The sequence below is a fragment of the Phyllostomus hastatus genome, unplaced genomic scaffold, assembly GCF_019186645.2.
Source record: "Phyllostomus hastatus isolate PE091 unplaced genomic scaffold, TTU_PhHast_1.1 phas_contig_80, whole genome shotgun sequence".
NCBI classification, from domain to species: Eukaryota; Metazoa; Chordata; class Mammalia; order Chiroptera; family Phyllostomidae; genus Phyllostomus; species Phyllostomus hastatus.
The window spans coordinates 15,306,945-15,325,108 of NW_025333960.1; the positions used below are offsets into that span (position 1 = coordinate 15,306,945).

The 18,164-nt window shown below is 38.6% G+C and overlaps 1 long non-coding RNA gene and 1 pseudogene across 1 annotated transcript; one reads left to right on the forward strand and one right to left on the reverse strand.

Moving 5' to 3' along the window:
• Window positions 1-1,400: 1,400 nt before the first annotated feature.
• On the reverse strand, window positions 1,401-13,265 carry LOC123826282. The gene is made up of 3 exons (XR_006787029.1): window positions 12,827-13,265; window positions 6,954-7,096; window positions 1,401-1,719 (listed from the first exon to the last, which is right to left on the reverse strand). It is a non-coding gene; the product is annotated as an uncharacterized LOC123826282 (long non-coding RNA).
• Window positions 13,266-16,554: 3,289 nt separating this feature from the next.
• On the forward strand, window positions 16,555-17,907 carry LOC123826109 (annotated as a pseudogene).
• Window positions 17,908-18,164: the final 257 nt, after the last annotated feature.

An 18,164-nucleotide genomic window follows, 5' to 3' on the forward strand; every position in this document is an offset into this window, starting at 1 on the left:
TCAATGAAGGAAAAATACTAATATATGTTTATATCTCAAAATATATCTCTAGTCATATAGGCCTTTGCCAACTTTCTCCTGATGTATTACTTTAATGTCTATGTCACTTGAGAAACTAATTTTGAATTAAGCGCTTTAAAATATTTTAATGAACTCTTCGATTGTGTTTTCACTTTTTGGTTATAAAACACATTATTTTTTCTTCAAACATCTCTGTAGTTCAATTGGTGTTTCAGCATTATTAGGGTATAATCCCAGCAGTGGAATTGCTGGGTCAAAAGGCAGTTCCATTTTTAGTTTTTTGAGGAACAACAATAAAAAACAATCTAGGTAGCTGAATGTTTTACTTATATATGGAAAATGATACTTAGTTGTTGAGTTCTTGAATTGCTAGTACTTGTACAAGGACTTTACATTTTTCTTAACAATTTGTTTTTATATTCTTATACTTATATCATGAAATATTCTATACATACAAAAGAATATAGGAGGTATGTGATCTAAATATCTGATAAGGGACAAACACATGTGTAGCTGCCACCCAACATAAGAAAAAGAGCATTCCTAAAACTTTGAAAGCCCTTCCCAAACTGCCTTCTTTCCATTACTGAGGTAATCTCTCTTCTGAAATGTGTAAGAATTTTTATTTCTGTTTATAATAGATTATTTGGATTTTAAAAGTTTTTGAATGTATATACTTTAAAGGAAAAGCAACATACTTATACTGTGCATCTCCTCTGTTCTCAATATTCTACTACAACACCACTTCTGACACCAGATGTGTGGGTTCTCCACACATCAAGCAATTCTATGACACCAACTGGAGGTCTTATAGTTTAAGTCAATTCTGATACTTTCCATGTAGAAGAAGTGTCATGTCCCCCTTCCCCACTTCAGATTTCCAATTGCAAGTCCAGGCTGTTACGTGTGCTTCTGACCTAATGGTTATAAATCAGAGGTTCTCATGATCTACTCTGCAGGTTCAATTAATTTGTTACAGCAGCTCACAGAACTCAGAAAAACAGTTTACTTAATAGATTATAAGTTTATTACAAAAGTATTAAAAAACAAAATTCAACCAAGTAAAGTTGAAGTTCTAAATTTTATTAAATGATCCATGAATCAGGCTGTATCCCATGTAGCAACTAGAAGGGTATTCCAAAGGGTTGAACAAAATGGGAGGTTTTTATAGGAAGAAAGTATGGCATGGGAGCTATTAACAAAAGAAAAAAAATATTTTTATTAAACGTTTTAAAATTTATTTTTAAGTTATAATTTGTATTCAGCATTATCATGTATTAGTTTCAGTTGTACAACATAGTGGTTGAACAATCATATACTTTAAATAGTGTTCCCCCTGATATTCCTATTACCCACCTGACACCATACATAGTTATTACAATATTATTGATTATAGTCTCTGTGCTGTACTTTATATCCCTGTGACTATTTTGTAACTACCAATTTGTACTTCTTAATCCCTTCACCTTTTTCACCCAGTTCTTCAACACCCCTCTTCTCTGGGAACCATCTGTCTGTTCTCTGTATCTATGCCTGCTTCAATTTTGTTTGTTCATTTAGTTTGTTCAAGAAACGATTATTTTGGGACCAGACGTCTTTCTGTGATGGAGGGTGTGTGATGGAGACAACAGATTACCTCAGTGGTGTTGATCAGAAAATTCCAGACTGGTTGATTATATTTCTGGTAGACTTTGAAAACTGCAATTATAACAAAGATTAATTAGATCTAGGTTTGGTAACATGGACTTTTAGCATGAGTGATGCCATTTTAGACCTGTGGTTTTTCTTCAACAAAAGGATATAACTCAGGAACAGTTAGATGATAGAAGTGCATAGGACCAGGTATGGGGGATGGGTCATGGACCTTTCCATGCTCTCTCTTGGGCTCTCCACTTTCCCAGAACCTCTATGTGTTTACCAGCCCAGAAGCTCTCTGAACCCTGAACTTTCAGGTTTTTATGGAGGCTTCATTAGATAGGTGCAATTGATAAAATCATTGGCTATTGATGCCTTATTCAACCTCCAGTTCCTCTTCTTTCCAAAAAGGTGAAGGTGGGGGCAGACTGAAAGTTCCAACCCTCTAAGCCTAGTTGGTTCTCCTGGCAACCAGCCCCTATCTTGGAAGCTTTCCAAAAATTCTCTCATTAACATAAACTCAGATGTGGTTGAAAGGTGCTTCTTACCACTTAAGAAATGTAAGGGGTTTGTGGAATTTGTGTCAAGAAAAGTTGATGGACCAAACATAATTTTTATATTATAAATTGCAATGCCACATATACATTTCCGCATTCTTCTGCAATTATTTTTTTGCCAAGAATATTTGTGAGATTCAATCATGTTAATGCATATAACTATATCATTCTTTTTTATTGCTATATAATATTTCTGGATGTAAATATACCACAATTTTTCTATTACCCTATGAAGGGACATTTTAATTATTTTTAGGATTTGGACTTCTTGTATATTTTTTCTTTTTTTAATTGAATTTATTGGGGTGACATTACTATATAAAATCATACAGTTTTCAAGTGTACAACTCAATAAACATCATCTGCACTCCGCATTGTGCACCTATGGCCCCAAGCAAAGTCTTTTTCCACCTCCATTTCCCCCCACCCTTTGCCAACCTCCACCTACCCCCAGCATCCTTTGTCTCTGGCTAACACCACACTGAATATTTGTCTTGTATCTTGATGTTCTTATGCAATGGACATATTGCACAGGGTATATGTCAGTTGTCATAACGTATAATGCCAAATTATTTCTGAGCAGTATAGAAAAGTTACTGCTGTTCCATTTCCTTGTGCACACTTAGGAGTTTCTTTTAAAAATTTTTGTCAGTCTGGTGGATGTGAAATAGTGTCTCATTGTAATTTTAATGTGCATTTCCCTTCTTATAAATGAGATTGAGCATCTTTCTATATGTTTATTTCATAATTGTGTTCCCTCTTAGGTGAAATCCCTATTCATGCTCTGTGCCCATTTTTTTTGAGGGGTTTATTTAACTATTTCTATTTATTTGATTCATAGGAATTCTCTGTATGTTATGGCTACTAAATATTGGTTGGTTATATACATTAACATTGTTCTTTAGTCTGTAGCTTGTATTTTTCCTGTCCTTTTGAGATCTTTTAATAAAAAGTAATACTTGATATTAATACAGTTGAATTATTCAATAATTTCCATTATGGTTTGTCTCTAAAAATGTCAAGATTATTAAAATTTTCTCAAATTTTATTCTTTTCCTAAAAAGATTTTATTTATTTATTTTTAGAGAGGGGGAGGGAAGGAGAAAGAAAGGGAGAGAAATATCAATGTGTGGTTGCCTCTAGAGCACCCCCAACTGGGGACCTGGCCTACAACCCAGGCATGTACCCTGACTGGGAATTAAACCAGTGACCATTTGGTTTGCAGGCTGGTGCTCAATCCATTGAGCCACACCAGCCAAGGCTCAAATTTTATTCTTAAAATTTATTTTTTTCCATTTTTAAAGTTTAAATCTTTAATATGTATGGAATTGATTTTTATGTATGATACTCAAAAAGAATCCAATTTTAAAATTAAATAATTAATTATCTGAGCATCATTTGTTGAATAGTCAGTCCATTTTGTCCCTGCAAAGTTTTTTTTTTTGTAACTTTTTCATACTCTGTTTCCATAGAGGCATGCTTCTGTTCATGGGTTTTATAGTCTGTTGTACTGGTTAATTTTTTTCTCTCTGCTAATATTGCACTGCCTTACTCTTCCAATTATCTAACTTGATAGTCAATGAAGCAAACCACCCCATCTTAGTCTTCAGGAGTGTAATGTAGTTGTTTTTTTTTTTTTTTAAACATAGTTGGTTGTTAAGTGTCACTGCAAGAACAATGACTTCCTTCTCTTTTTTGCTCAGTGTTTTCTCACTTATGAGATACTTGAGATGTGGTTTACTACATTTCCATAATAGCAAAACTCAGAGCTTAATAAGGAACTGGATATAAGGGGTTGGGCAAAAGTAGGTTTACAGTGTGAGTATGCAAAACACAGAGTTTATTCTTGCATTGTTATTTATTAATTACTTTATTATTTTTTATATGAAAAACTGGAAACCTACTTTTGTTTCACTTTGTAAATTATAGGCGAAGGTTATGTAATTATCACACTGTTCTTTGCAATAAAACTATTTGATGCCCAAATGCACACTTTCTGTCTTCCAGGCCACCATGTTGTGCACTAACCCAGAAAGAATGAAAAAGACCTCAAAGATGTGTATTTGTTAACTTGACCATTTTTGTGGTAAGTCTTTTCTGGTTGCAGTAGAAAAAAATTAAATTCTTGGGAAATTTACTATTTTAATTAGCATAAGTCAACTCAGTTGAGAATATAACACTTGATCTTCATGTTGGTGAATGAAGATAGGTGGTTGTTCCATCCTTCTAGGCTCCTTTCAGGTACTTTAATTCCTTCAACAAATATTTATTGATCAACCATTAGAAGCTAGGTCTGTGTTAAATATAGAGGGCTATTTAATAATTTAGCTGAACATATAATTATTATACATCTACTGTGTGCATTGGTGTCCTGCAAGGTAAAATTAATACAATTGTGAAATGGGCAACCAAGAAACCTAAACTCAAGGAGGTTAAAACTGATTTGTAGTCTCTGAAACAATGGTAGAGAATATCTAATGTCAACTCTTCAAAATTTTTAAAAAACCCTAAAGATTTTTAGTGACTCTCCAAGCTTAAGAAACAGTTTTAGAGCAGAGGCTAAAATCCTGATCAGTTATTTTGAAACACAGGATAATAGCTGCATGTTGACTAATTATTTAGCCTTTATTTTAAAACAGTGGTTGTCATATGGAGTTGGAGAAACCTGAATGAATGCAGGCATTTTTTTTTTAAATCACATGTAATTGTTAAAGAATTGAATCTTAAAGCAGTAACAGATATATAATAGAAATCATTTTGACACTAGAAATAGTAGTTTGAAAATGAAGTCTGTGTATGTATTCATAAAAGTCTAGGAGCTCTTCATTTCTAGAAACATTGCCTTGCATAATTCTTTCAGAATTCTACTAAAGTTGTATGAGGGTATATTTCTCTATGTAAATAAAACACTGAAAAGTTCAAGTCCTCTACTTTCTTGGCTTTTTACAGAGTATATACACACATGTGCCAAAAGTCCTCTTTTGGAAATTTTCTCCTCCAATATCCTAAAAGTAGAATTGACCCTCTCACCTAGAATTACATGATACTTTATCAAGAAGCATGACTAGTGGCAGGCAGTCAGGAGCAATAGAAAAATTTTATGTGTGTGAGTGGCATAATTAGATGTATTCTAAAAATATAACTGTGGCAAGAGTATTAAGGAAGGACATCATTTTGTGCAAACATCATTATGTATAGATTATACCTTATTTAAATGATAAAGTGATAGTTATTAAAGATCTATTATCATACATTCATTCATCAAATATTATTGTGTGACAATTAGATGGTAAGGATGCAAATCAGTCCCTATCTTCTCACATTTAGAGAAAGAGACAGAAACAATTTAGCAATTAGATATACAGAATGTCAGGTGATGATTAATGTGCTGTGGAGAAAAATCTAAAAGAATGGGAACCAGAGGGCAATTTTGTATAGTGGCCAGAGAACATTTTCTGATAGCACAATATCTGAGCAGGAAGCTGAAGGAAGTAAAGGAGCAAGTTGTAAAAAACTGTGAGACAAATGTTCTTGGAGGGGAAAAAACAAGTGTAAAGACACTGAATGTTGAGCATGTTTGGCACTGTGATATAAATAGAGGATGAGAACAGAGAGACAAATGAGGAAAACAAGGACTAATGGCAAGGGCCTCATAGGTCACTGTGTAATTGACATTCAGTCTAAATGAAATGGGAAGTATTGGAAGACTTTGAGAAGAGGTGTGATATGGTCTGGCATTTTTAAGAGAATTACTCTTAATTCTCTTAAATTAAGAGGTTTGCCAATCTACCAGAAAATCCAAATGTTACATGGTATCCTAGTCAAATATACTATTTCTGCTTTCAAAAGAACCAGAGATAGTTTCTTCTCCTTGTATCTAAAAACCCCAAATGAGCCCTGGTGGGTGTGGTTTCTTGACTGGGTGTCATCCTGCAAACTAAAAGGTTGCAGGTTCGATTCCTCATCAGGTCACATGCCTGGGTTGTGGGTTCTGTCCCAGGTCCAGGTCCAGACGGGCATGTTTGGACGGTACAAAAAGGCAACCAATCCATGTTTCTTTCTCACATTGGTGTTTCTCTCCCTCTCTTTTTCCCTCCTTTCCCTTCTCTCTCAATCTTCCTTCTCTCTCTAAAATTCAATGAAAAAAAAAGTGTCCTCAGGTGAGGAAAAATATAAAAATAAAAAATAAAAACCCTGAATAATACACTAAGCATTGATATTCTTAACATGAATATTATCATAATAATAACTACCATTCATTGGGTGATTGAGGAACCTATTTCAATTACTTCTGCCAGATGGATATTATTCCTACATTAGAAGTGAGGAACTGAGACATAAAGGATAAATCACTTGCCCAAGGTCATATGGCTATTAACTGACAGAGCTAAGATTAAAATCCAAATTTGTTTGGTTCCAAAGCCTGAACACTTATATACTACAGATGAGTTCATTTAGAGGTCATATAGTAGTGTAACTGAGCCATTATTCTATTAATTTTATTCTCCATATAACCTCTGTCTATTCACAAGTATCAGATTTCCTTGAGATTCTGTAAAACTGTAGAGTTTAGCACTGAAATATTAAAGTGTTTCATTGTTTTAAAAACTTACTATAGTCTGGTAAGTCCATAAATCTAACTCATAATAAATGCTTGCCCTGGCCAGTGTGTCTCAGTTGGTTAGAGCACTGTCCTGTAACCAAATGATTGCAGGTTCGACTCCTGGTCAGGACACATACCTAGGTTGTGGGTTCCATCCCTGGTCCAGAGCACGTATGATTCCTCGTCCTGGCATGTATGATCCCTGGTCTGGGCATGTATGGGAGGCAACCAATTGATGCTTCTCTCTCATTGATGTTTCTCTTTCTCCCTTTCTCTATCTCTGGAAAGCAATGAAAAAAATGTCCTTGGGTGAGGATTAAAAAGGATTCTAATACATGTTAGCAGTGTTTGAAACTTGAGTAAAGTCAGTTGTTTTTCTGAAAGTTTCCCCTTTTATAGACCTTTAGATCAATTAGAAGTTGTAGGCAAAGTGCTATATTGACAAATATACCAGGCTCTACTTCAGATGGAATCTATTACCATTGAGACCATGGCAGATTAAAAAGTATACACTTTTTAATTTGTTTAAGCAAATTAGATAAAGCATCAATGGTTATCTAAAATACAAGTGTGATGGGTTTGAATACTTGAAACTCACTGCTTGAAAAACATGCTACTTACCAATAAGAGGTATGGTTAAAAAGAAATGAAACTGATTATCAGAAAAGAAACTTGTGGTTTGTGAACCTCTGAGAAACACTAAGAGCACTGAGGAGCATATTATAGTACTTGTATAGCATCAGAGAGGCAACATGGTATTAGGAACAAGAAAACTGAACTAGGACTACGAACTTGTGCTCTCAAGTGCCAAACCAAATCCCTATCTAAGATATGCAGCTAAGGGCAATTCAACAGGCACTGAGCACAAGATGAATTAAGCAGAGATGAATAAAAGAGACACAGAAACATAAGTATCTGTGGAGCTTCATTAGAATTATTCATTCATATATTTACTAATCCATTAAGCATTTGTTCCCAGTCGTATGTCTGTTGTGTGCTAGGTTCTGGGTTTTCAAAGATGGACAAGAAAAAGCACCACCCACCTTCCATCCTCCCAAGAGCAAGTGGCCCAGGAAATAAAGGCTAGACTTGCTGTGGTATTGACATTCCACTCCTCCTTCCAATAGACTTCATTCTGCTCCTTCCATGATCCTTCTTTTCTTCTTTACCAATTCCATCCCCCACCCCACCCCAGTTAGTTTAACTGGGCTCAATTTAGACCTTATTGTCCCAAGTAAGACTTTCTGGTCCTGGGCTGCCTCTCCCTGCCCTACAGTTTCTGAGCCAGAATGGGCTTTAGAAACCTTAAACTCTGAAAATATTATTGTGTTTCTCATTCTACAGATAAAATGAACATATAAATAACACAAAACAATAAAATTGTTAAACTATATATAATTAAACTGCTTTTTCAGATATTCTGATCTTGGAAAAGCTAATGCAGTTGAGCATCATCTCTTCATGAGGAGAAATGTCCAAGTACATTTCAACTTTGCATAGGGCTCATCAGTTTTCTGAAGTCCATCATCATCCCCAGGTGATTCTAAAATACTGTTTTCCCTGAATTAAGAAAGATGTCAGGCACCACAGGCCCTGGAGTTACCTTAAAGATTTTATACTATTTGAGGAAAACAGTGAGAGTAAGAACTTTTGAAAATTTTCAGCCTAGGATGGGGCACACTTAGATTTATACTTTAGAAAGTTCTCTCTGACTGTAACCTGGAGAATGGATCACAAGGGCTTAAACTAACAACTAGTTGGAGGCTGTTGCAGAAACCCAATTAAGAGATTATGGTTAACTGCTAAAGGGTCTTTTGGAGGTGATAAAAATATCTAAAATTAGAGTGTGGTGATGTTGCATATCTCTGTGAATATACATGAAGCCATTGAATTGTACACATTAAACGGGTGAATTATATCTCAATAAAGATGTTTTCAAAAAAGCAACAGATTAAATAAAAACTCTCATACCTAAATAAATGAATGAATGAATAAAAGAGGTTACAGTTGTGTTAGGGACTGATATGAGAGACTTTTAGGAGGTAAGAAAAGGGAATGAGGAGAGGTAGGAGTCAAAGATGACCCCCAGGTTTTGTGTTTAGGCCAGTGGTTAAATGAAAAGGCTTTTACTGAGTTGAGGAGAGACATAAGTGATCTTCCTGAAGTGGAAGGAGATCTGGAAGGCACATTACAAAGACCTAAAAGGGAACACCAAAAAAATGCTCAAGAGACTGTTGCATTTAGGAAAGGATGCACAACATTTATGTGTCATTAGGGCAAGGGTGTCAGACTTCTTTCTGAAGAACCCAGAAAGACTGGCTTACCACATTCAAAACACAAATATTTAAAGGAGAAGAAAGGCAAAATTATCGAGGATACCAAGTTTATATTAGTCTGTTCATGGCGGGGAAAAAAACCCCTACCTTCTCATACAACTATCATATTTACAAAGATTATTCATGTCTTCAGACATTGGTAAAACAAAAATCAGGGATAACACTGTTTACAGAGTTCAAATTTACAGGAACTTTTCTTGAGTTTATTATTCTGGAAGCAGAATCAGTCGGATGAGTGTACTATTATAGCTCAAAGAAGAGAGTGCCATATCTAAGAGTGCAAAGTAGTTATTTTGTCCTTAGCTACATACAGTATGTGATGTGCTTAAATAAACTGAAAAAGAATGAAGTGTCAGTTTTGCTTCTATAGGAGATCAGTAACTGAATAAAACATGCAGAAGGGAAGGTGGCAGGAAAGAGAGCAGTGACAGCATGTAAGCGTGTGGTGGGTTGGGCACAGCAGACTCGGGAGGGAATGAGGAAGTACTGAAGGAGGAAGTATTCACTGTTATTGGGGCTCTCATCAGTCTTCTGTGATTACGAAAGTACACCAGAGGCCCTGTGAGGCCACACAGCAGGCGGGCCAGTACTTTCTAATGTTTGACTCCGGCTCCAAATAAAACATTGATAAGAAGTCATTGTAGGATTTGGAGAAAATGAAACTGAACATCTAAGGGAGACCCTACTCACAGAAAGATATTGCCTGGCTGAAAGAATATCACCTTTTTAAGGATTTAATAGCAGCCCAGCTTAGAAGCCTCAGCCTTTAGCTGGTGACTAGTAATGGATAAGGTATTTCTAGGCTTCTCCAGAGTCAAAGCCTACAGGAAATCACTATTTCCTACAATAACAGACTAAAGGCCCCACAATTGGCAATAGAGGGAGAATTTATACACAGGCTCTGAAGAATAGCTAGGCTTTGAAGCTCCAGCCTTTTGATTGGGATTTCTGTTGTTGCCACTACCACATCTCTCATTAAGACTCTGTGGCCTTTATGAAATCAGAACCCCTCCTTAATTCCTAGCAGCACAGTTGAGATCCTGCTGGGGTGTTCAGACTGCGGAGTGTTTAAAATAGGGACCCCTAGGTTCCATGCTTATATTTTGAATCAGTCAAGTTCAGGATGAGGAAATTTTATTTTTTAGCAATTTCCAGGTGACTTTAATAGAAGCTGTCTATAAATTACATTTTAAGAAACACTGGACCAAGGGGGACAAAAATATGTGAATATAGCAAGAAATATATAGTTTGATTTACAAAAATACAGCTGGGTCATTTGCAGCTTATAGCTCTCACTTGGGCAGAGATCATCTTCCCCTAACAATCAGTAGTCATGCAAACATGTCTACCTTACTTCAAACAGAGTCCCCGAACAAAGCCCAGAGAGAAATACAAATTCTCCCATGAACTAAGTTTCTATTTGCTATATAAGTTTCATTTGCTTGAAAGAGAACTAAGATCTTCCCTGAAAACTGGATACTGCTCATCCTCCCCTCACACGGAAGTTGGCCTATTATAAACTTAGAATGTAGTATCACTACAAGAGATATACAGATATTATAGCAAGTAGTTCATTTATGTTTATATAACCATATAAATTATGAAAAACGAGGACAGTTTTCATTTTTCACTTTCCTCAAAGTCTATATTTTCTGGTTCTAAATACTCCCATCATTAGTTCAATTCAAGTAGACGTTTGCCAAGCCCAGACAGTCCCTCTTCACTGACCCTTTTCCAGCTTGAGAGGAATATTGCTCCTGTAATTTCCCCCCTTGCTGTCCTATGGGACTTAGTTCCTTATAACTTCTGGAATGTGATCTAGCAAAGAAATACTCTCCAAAGGAAACAATTAAGTTTGCATGGTAAAACCACCTAAATCACACTGTATACGTCTCACAAAGTGAACCAAGTGTCCACATTCCCAAAATATGCACAAATAGTCTCAATATACATGTTTTTGTTATTCAGATTGTGAATAGGTATTTCCTGTTTCTACAGCTGTTGGGTGTGTCCCTCCTCCTGTTCCTCTGACCTGAATCTAAAAAAAAAAAAAGGCTTCTCAAAGAAGAAGAAAGACGTTGAGCAGAGTCACAAGTACACATACACAAATGGTACTTTACAGGTCCCATGAACATTTTAGATTTTTAAATTCACTGTATCTCAACCCTTTCCATTTTAGAGAACATTTTTGCTTTACACTACAAAACTAGGTCTGTCCAACCTTATTACTTTTTCAGAACACGGAGAAATTTAAACTAAATTGTGTGTCCAACTTCAGTAGTATTAAGAGGAAAAAATGCTTTCAACTTAAAGCCAAATTCCTCAAGGTAGTATATAGCTCAAAGACAACCACAACAGGAAGGGGAAGTGCATAGTATCTTTTTTTTAGATTTTATTTATTTATTTTTAGAGAGAGGGGAAGTAAGGGAGAAAGAGAAGGAGAGAAACATCAATATGCAAGAGATACATTGATTAGTTGCCTCTTGCACACCCCAAACTGGGCACCTGGCCTACAACCCAGGCAAGTGCCCTCACTGAAAATCAAACCGGTGACTTTTTGGTTCACAGGCTGGCACTCAATCCATTGAGCCACACCAGCCAGGGCCATGACATCTTATATTCAGTATAATTTTGTGTTGTCTCCCCACGTACCTCAGTCTTCTTACAACATATAGTACCCATGGAAGTTCAGGGAGAAGCCTCTGGGTATCGAGGAAAGGTTCAACTGCTGAGCAGTGTCCTACTTCTATGCAAGCCATATTCCTCATTTCCATTTCATTTAGTTGAATTTTCCTGTAATATTCCTCTAGAGTCATAACCCTACTAAGGCTTACCGTGGCTTTGTAGCCAGCCAAATTACTTTCCCCAACTAGGACCTTCCATTCAACTCTAATTACAGCCTGAGAAAGTGTAAAGCAGCTCTGCTAGTGGTCGGACTGTGATAAACAATGTTTTTAACAGGATGCTGATAAGCAACAGCACAATGTTTCTGACCAAACATAATTAAGGCTGTACTGTAGTTGCAAAAAACACTAACAAGTCATCTATTCGTAGAACCAACCAGCACAAGCCCAAAGCTGCTTTGTCCTTCTGAGACAACCAAGAACTAGTTATTCTTCACAGCAAGTTCTTAACTTCTTTCTATAGGTGTGGCCTGGTGGCCTTTTCTTTGGTTAGGCACTGAACTTGTCTAGCTGGAGCAGAGTGGAGCAGACCAGTGCAGGCAGAGCAGGCCAGTGCAGCCAGAGCAGGCTGGCAAAGAACTGAGCAGATCAGTGCAGAGCAGACTAATGCAAGGCAAAGCAGACTGGCACCAAGCAGAGCAGAATAGACTAGTGAGGAGTGGAGCAGAGCAGTCTAGCTAAGAGGGGCTTGGCCCCAGGGCTGAGTCTCCCTGGGGCTGCCTCACTGTCTTGCTGTTTTCATACCTTATTGCATCACAATTGATCTGTTTTGCATTGAATAAATTTTCCTTCTTCACCACACACTAAAATAGGGATTTCTGTTAGTGCTGAATTGGCACCAACAACCACTGGTTGACAGTGCCCTCAGTATCTACTCCTTGCTTACCAGAGTTTTCCTGCTTGATGTATCCCAACCACTCCAGCCTTTTCCCCTCTCCATGGCCAGCTTTATTTCTGACCTGATTCAATTCCACATCTTTCCTTGCTCACCTGAGAATGGACAGCTTCAAACAACCAGCTGTTTCACCTCTTCATAGCTTCTTCCAGGATGTGAAGTGTGGGGGTTTGAGAGCAAATCTATAATTTATCTCCAACATACTCATCTTCTCCACTCCAAAGCTGTCAGATACCTAGGGAATCAGTTTTACAACCATTCCATTTCTCTCCCAGCATATTGATAAAGTTTTGGACTCTCCATCCTTGTGAGTGAAGTACCTAAGAATATTCTCCTAAGGGCCAGAACAACTATCTTTTTCTCTAAGCTGCAGAGAACAGACACCCTTTCTACATCTGAGGCCAAAAGATATACAGACAGTAATTTTTTTAATGCAGAATACTACACTGGTTTGTATCCTTTTTTAAACATAATACCTAAACATTTCCCTAAGATGGACTCATTTCCTGTAGTGAACAGACTAGCTTCTTCAGTACAGACGTCTTTCTCCTTTCTGAGGAGATGAAAGACCTACCAGCCAGAGGCACAAATTGCCCCACCCTCCACCACAGTGGAGGTGTCACTTCCCTTCAGAGGCAAAACAGCTCAGGGGCATTCCCCTGCAATTACCTGGCTGGTGGAGTCTCCTGCAAGTGATATCTTCCTCCCCAATCAGAGCTTGGAAGGTCTGCCAGCCATAAACCATTCCATTGTCATAATCATCTTACAGATTGGTGGTGTAGCCTGATCTTCACTTACTTAGTTGCTTGATATTAGCCATTTATCATCCCAGTTGTAACTATACCCTCCTTGCCCCAACACACAGCATCCTTGCTAAGTAGACCACATCCTTGGGAACTTCACTGACCAACACTCCACACAGTTTGTGGTTCCTTTTTTTCTGGTCTTTTTACATTTTGTGCAAGTACTCAGTTCCTGAGAGAATCACTTAATTTCCTGGATATCTTCCTAAATTGCTACACAAAATCCTGTGTCTTCACAAACTTTTTATCAAATTCAAGTTGCTTCCCTGGGAGATCTCTCTTTCTCCTAGTGAATGGTTTGACAACCAAGTGATACCACACAGAGAAAAATCTAATGAACCCCCATGAAATTCAGTACACTATAAATAGTTAAGAGATTCTGAAGTGACACTGCCTAAATTCTGTTTTGCCATTTCTTAAAGAACTTTACCATTTACTGTTGCTAATTTAGTAAAATTACTTAACTTTTCTGTTTCTCTCATAAGACAACAAGTTAATACATAAGTTGAGGCTTCCGGTCAAGATGGCAACGTAGGCAGACATGGCTCATCTCTTCTCACAATCACATCAAAATTACAACCAAAATGTAGAACAAGCATCACTCAGGAATGTCAGGAGTTGAGTTGAATGGAAGTCTGACAACTACAGAATTGAAGAAACCACGTCCATTCAGACTGGTAGGAGGGGTGTGAACATGGCACGGTCTGCTCCCACACCCACATGGATAAAAATCTGGGAGGGATATCTCAGAAGTGAGGAGTCCCAGACCCACACCAGGCCCCCTAGCCCAGGATTCCAGTGCCAGAAAGGTAAGTCCCCACAACTTCTGGCTGCAAAAGGCAGCAGGGATTGAGTAGGTGGAGGAGGCTGCTGGAATCCTAAGCAGTTCCTCTTGGGGAATCCACACATGGACTCACCTGCCAAGACTGGCTCCCTCTGCGCTCCATTGCCAGGGTGGCATCTTGAAGCACACCAGTGGTATACGGGGAGAGACAGAAGTGTCTGGCATAGGGGCAAGCAGAGGCCATGTCCCTTTGCAGAGCCTTTCCTCTACAGAGTTGGCAGGCTGGTGCCATATCTAAGATACCATCAATCTGGCTAACACTGTGTGACCCACCTTAGAGATCCACAGAGGCTCTACCCCACCCAACTTACAGGCCCACCCAAGCTACTTTTCCATAAGAATGTCTGGTATCAGCTCCTAAATTCTATCAAACAAGCAACAGCTGGCTTCAGTGGGCCCTAGAAGCAGCCAGATTAGAGTCACAGCTTGGCTAGACCTGGGAATCTCTAAGTCTAGCGCAAGTAGCAGCCATCTCAGATGGCATTACAGCTCAGGTGGGGTGCTGTTGGCAAAACACAGGTAGGGGCTGATCTTGGCCTGCACCATCCCGGAAACCCCAGGGCCAATGCACCTAGTGGACAGCTACAAACCATTTTGGAGAACCACCAACCTGACCCTGCACAGCTGATTCTCCACAGAGGGAGGAGGTTAGTGGTCAGTGGTCACAGACAGTCCTTGCAGCTGACTGGCCTGGGTAAATCTCTCCCATTGATCTGCCAATAGCAACCAAGGCTGTTGGCAAGGTGTACTCAGCCCACATGGAGGGCACACCTTAAGTACCCAGCTTGGGTGATAGGGGAAGCTGTGCCACTGGACCCTGTAGGACACCCACTACCTTAGGCCACACTATCAAGACATGGAGTCAAAGCAGCTCTACCTAATACATAGAAATAAACACAGAGAGGTGGCCAAAACAAGAAGACAACGACACATGGACCAAATGAAGGAACAGATAAAAACTCCAGAAAAAGAGCTAAATGAAATGGAGATAAGCAATCTCTCAGATACAGAGTTCAAAACACTGTTTATAAAGATACTCAAGGAAATTAATGAGGACCTCAACAGCATAAAAAAAAAAACCCAGTCAGAAACAAAGGATTCACTAATTGAAATAAAGAACAATTTACAGGGAAACAACAGTAGAATTGATGAAGCCAAGAATCAGATCAGTGATTTGCAACATAAGAAAGCAAAAAACAACCATGCAGAACAAGAAGAAAAAATAATTTAAAAAATGAGGGTAGTATAAACAGCCTCTGGAAGAAACTTAAGAGGTCCAACATTTGGCTCATAGGGGTGCCAGAAGGAGAAGAGAAAGAGCAAGAAATTGGAACTGTATCTGAAAAAATAGCAAAAGAAAACTTCCCTAATTTGGGGAAGGAAATAGACATGCAAGTCCAGGAAGCACAGAGTCCCAATTATCATGGATGCAAAGAGGCCCACTCCAAGATACATCATTATTAAAAGGCCAAAGATTAAAGAGAAAAAGAGACTCTTAAAAGCAAGAGTAAAAAAGTTAGTTACTGGAAGGTTGCTAGATGGGAGGAGGGAGGAGGAGAAAGGGTGAAGAGGTGAAGGGTTTAAGAAGTACAAATAGGTAGTAAGAGAATAGACATGGAAATATAAAGTACAGTATAGGAAATGGAGTAGCCAAAGAACTTATACACATTGACCCATGGACATGGACAATGGTGTGGGAATTGTCTGAGGGAGGAGGGGGCATTGGGTGGAGGAGGGCAAAGGGGGAAAAATCGGGACAACTGTAATAGCATAATCAATAAAATATAATTAAAAATAAATAAATAAAAAGTAAATTATGGAAACCTTAGTAATGTAGTTGATAAGGTAGACCTGATTGATATATCAAATTGTATGTCCTAAATACATGAACACTCACAAAAACGATTAAGTCATAAAGAAAAACCTCAGCAACACCCAAACAGTAAAGAGTAAAGATAGCATTCTTTGATTACAATGCAGTATAACAGAAATTAGTAAAATTAGGGGGACAAAATTCTTTCTATGTGCAAAATTTAAAACTATTTTAAACAAAGTTTAGAAAAGGGGAAAACCATTAAATGAAATTGTAGACAACAAAAACACAGTATATAAAAACTCATGAAGTCTCCTGTGGCTCAGCTTCCTTATTTCTCAGCTCCCACTCTCCTCTATCACAATGCAAGAAGAAATTGCTGAGCTCATCATTGACAATGGCTTTGGCATGTGTAAAGCTGGCTTTGCTGGAAATGATCACCCCCAAGCTGTGTTCCCTTCCATTGTTGGGTTGCCCAAGGTGTCATGGTGGGCTGGGATGGGTGCAAAAATTCCAGAGCAAGTGTGGCATCCTGACCCTGAAGTACCTCAGCATGGCATAGTCATCAACTAGAGTGACCTTGGGAAGATCTGGCACCACACCTTCTATAACGAGCTACATGTGGCCCCTCCCTGAGGAGCACCTGGTGCTGCTGACTGAGGCTCCTCAATGCCAACAGAGACAATATGAACTCAGATTCTGTTTGAAAACCTCAACACCTGGGCCATGTGTGTGGCAATCTGGGCCTTGCTATATCTTTCTGCCTCTGGCTGCATCACTGGCTTTATAATGGAGCCTAGGGATGGAGTCATTCGCATGGCACCATCTATGAGGTCTATCCTTCTTTACAACATCCTGCATCCAGACCTGGTTGCCCAGGACCTGATGGACTACCTTGTGAAGAGCCTCACAGAGCATGCCTACAGCTTCATCACCATAGCCAAATGAAAAATCATGCATGACACAAGAAGCTCTGCGATGTTGCCTTGGACTTGGAGCAGGAGAAGGCACCACCAAGTCCTCCTCCTTGAGAGTGACCAGTTGCTCAACTGTCAGGTGATCACCATCGTGGTGTTCACAGCACTCATTCAGCCTCCCTTCCTGGGTATGGAGTCCTGTGACATACACAAGACCATCTTTAACTCCATCATGAAGTGTGATATTGACATCTGGAAGGACTTGCACACAAACACAGTGCTGTCTGATGGGACCAACATGTACTCTGGCATGTTTGACAGCATGCAGGAAATCACGGCCCTGACCTTCAGCACAATGAAGGTCAAGATCATCATTCCTCCTAAATGCAAGTACTCAGTGTGAATTGGGTGCTTCATCCTGGCTTGTTGTCCATCTTCCAGTAGATGTGGGTCAGCAAGCAGGAATATGACAAGCTGGGCCCCTCCATTATCCATTGCAAATGCTTCTTTTTTAAAAAGATTTTATTTATTTATTTTCAGAGAGAGGAGAAGGGAGGGAGAAAGGGAAGGAAAGACACATTCATGTTTGAGAAAACATCAGAAATATCAATCAGTTGCCTCTTGCATGCCCCCAGTGTGGACCTGGGCTGCAATCCAGGCATGTTCCCTGACAGGGGGTCAAACCAGCGACCTTTTGATTCACAGGCCAGTGCTCAATCCACTGAGCCACACCAGCCAGGGGTACAAATGCTTCTAAATGGACTGTGAACAGATGCATACCATTTGCTGCATGAGTTAAATCAGAAGTGTACTATTGTCCTACTTCATGCTAGTCTCATGAAACTAGAATAAACATTTTAAAAGAAATTTGTCTTTGAAGTTTTTATCTGATACAAGTTGGATTCTAGAATTTGTTGCTAATTTTGATGTTGTATTCAAGTTAAATGTTACCTTTGCATACATTTTTTCTCATTTTATTTATGTATTTGTTTTTCATTGTTGTTCAAGTACAGTTGTCTCCATTTTTCCCCCACCACTTCCCTCCACTCCAGCCAT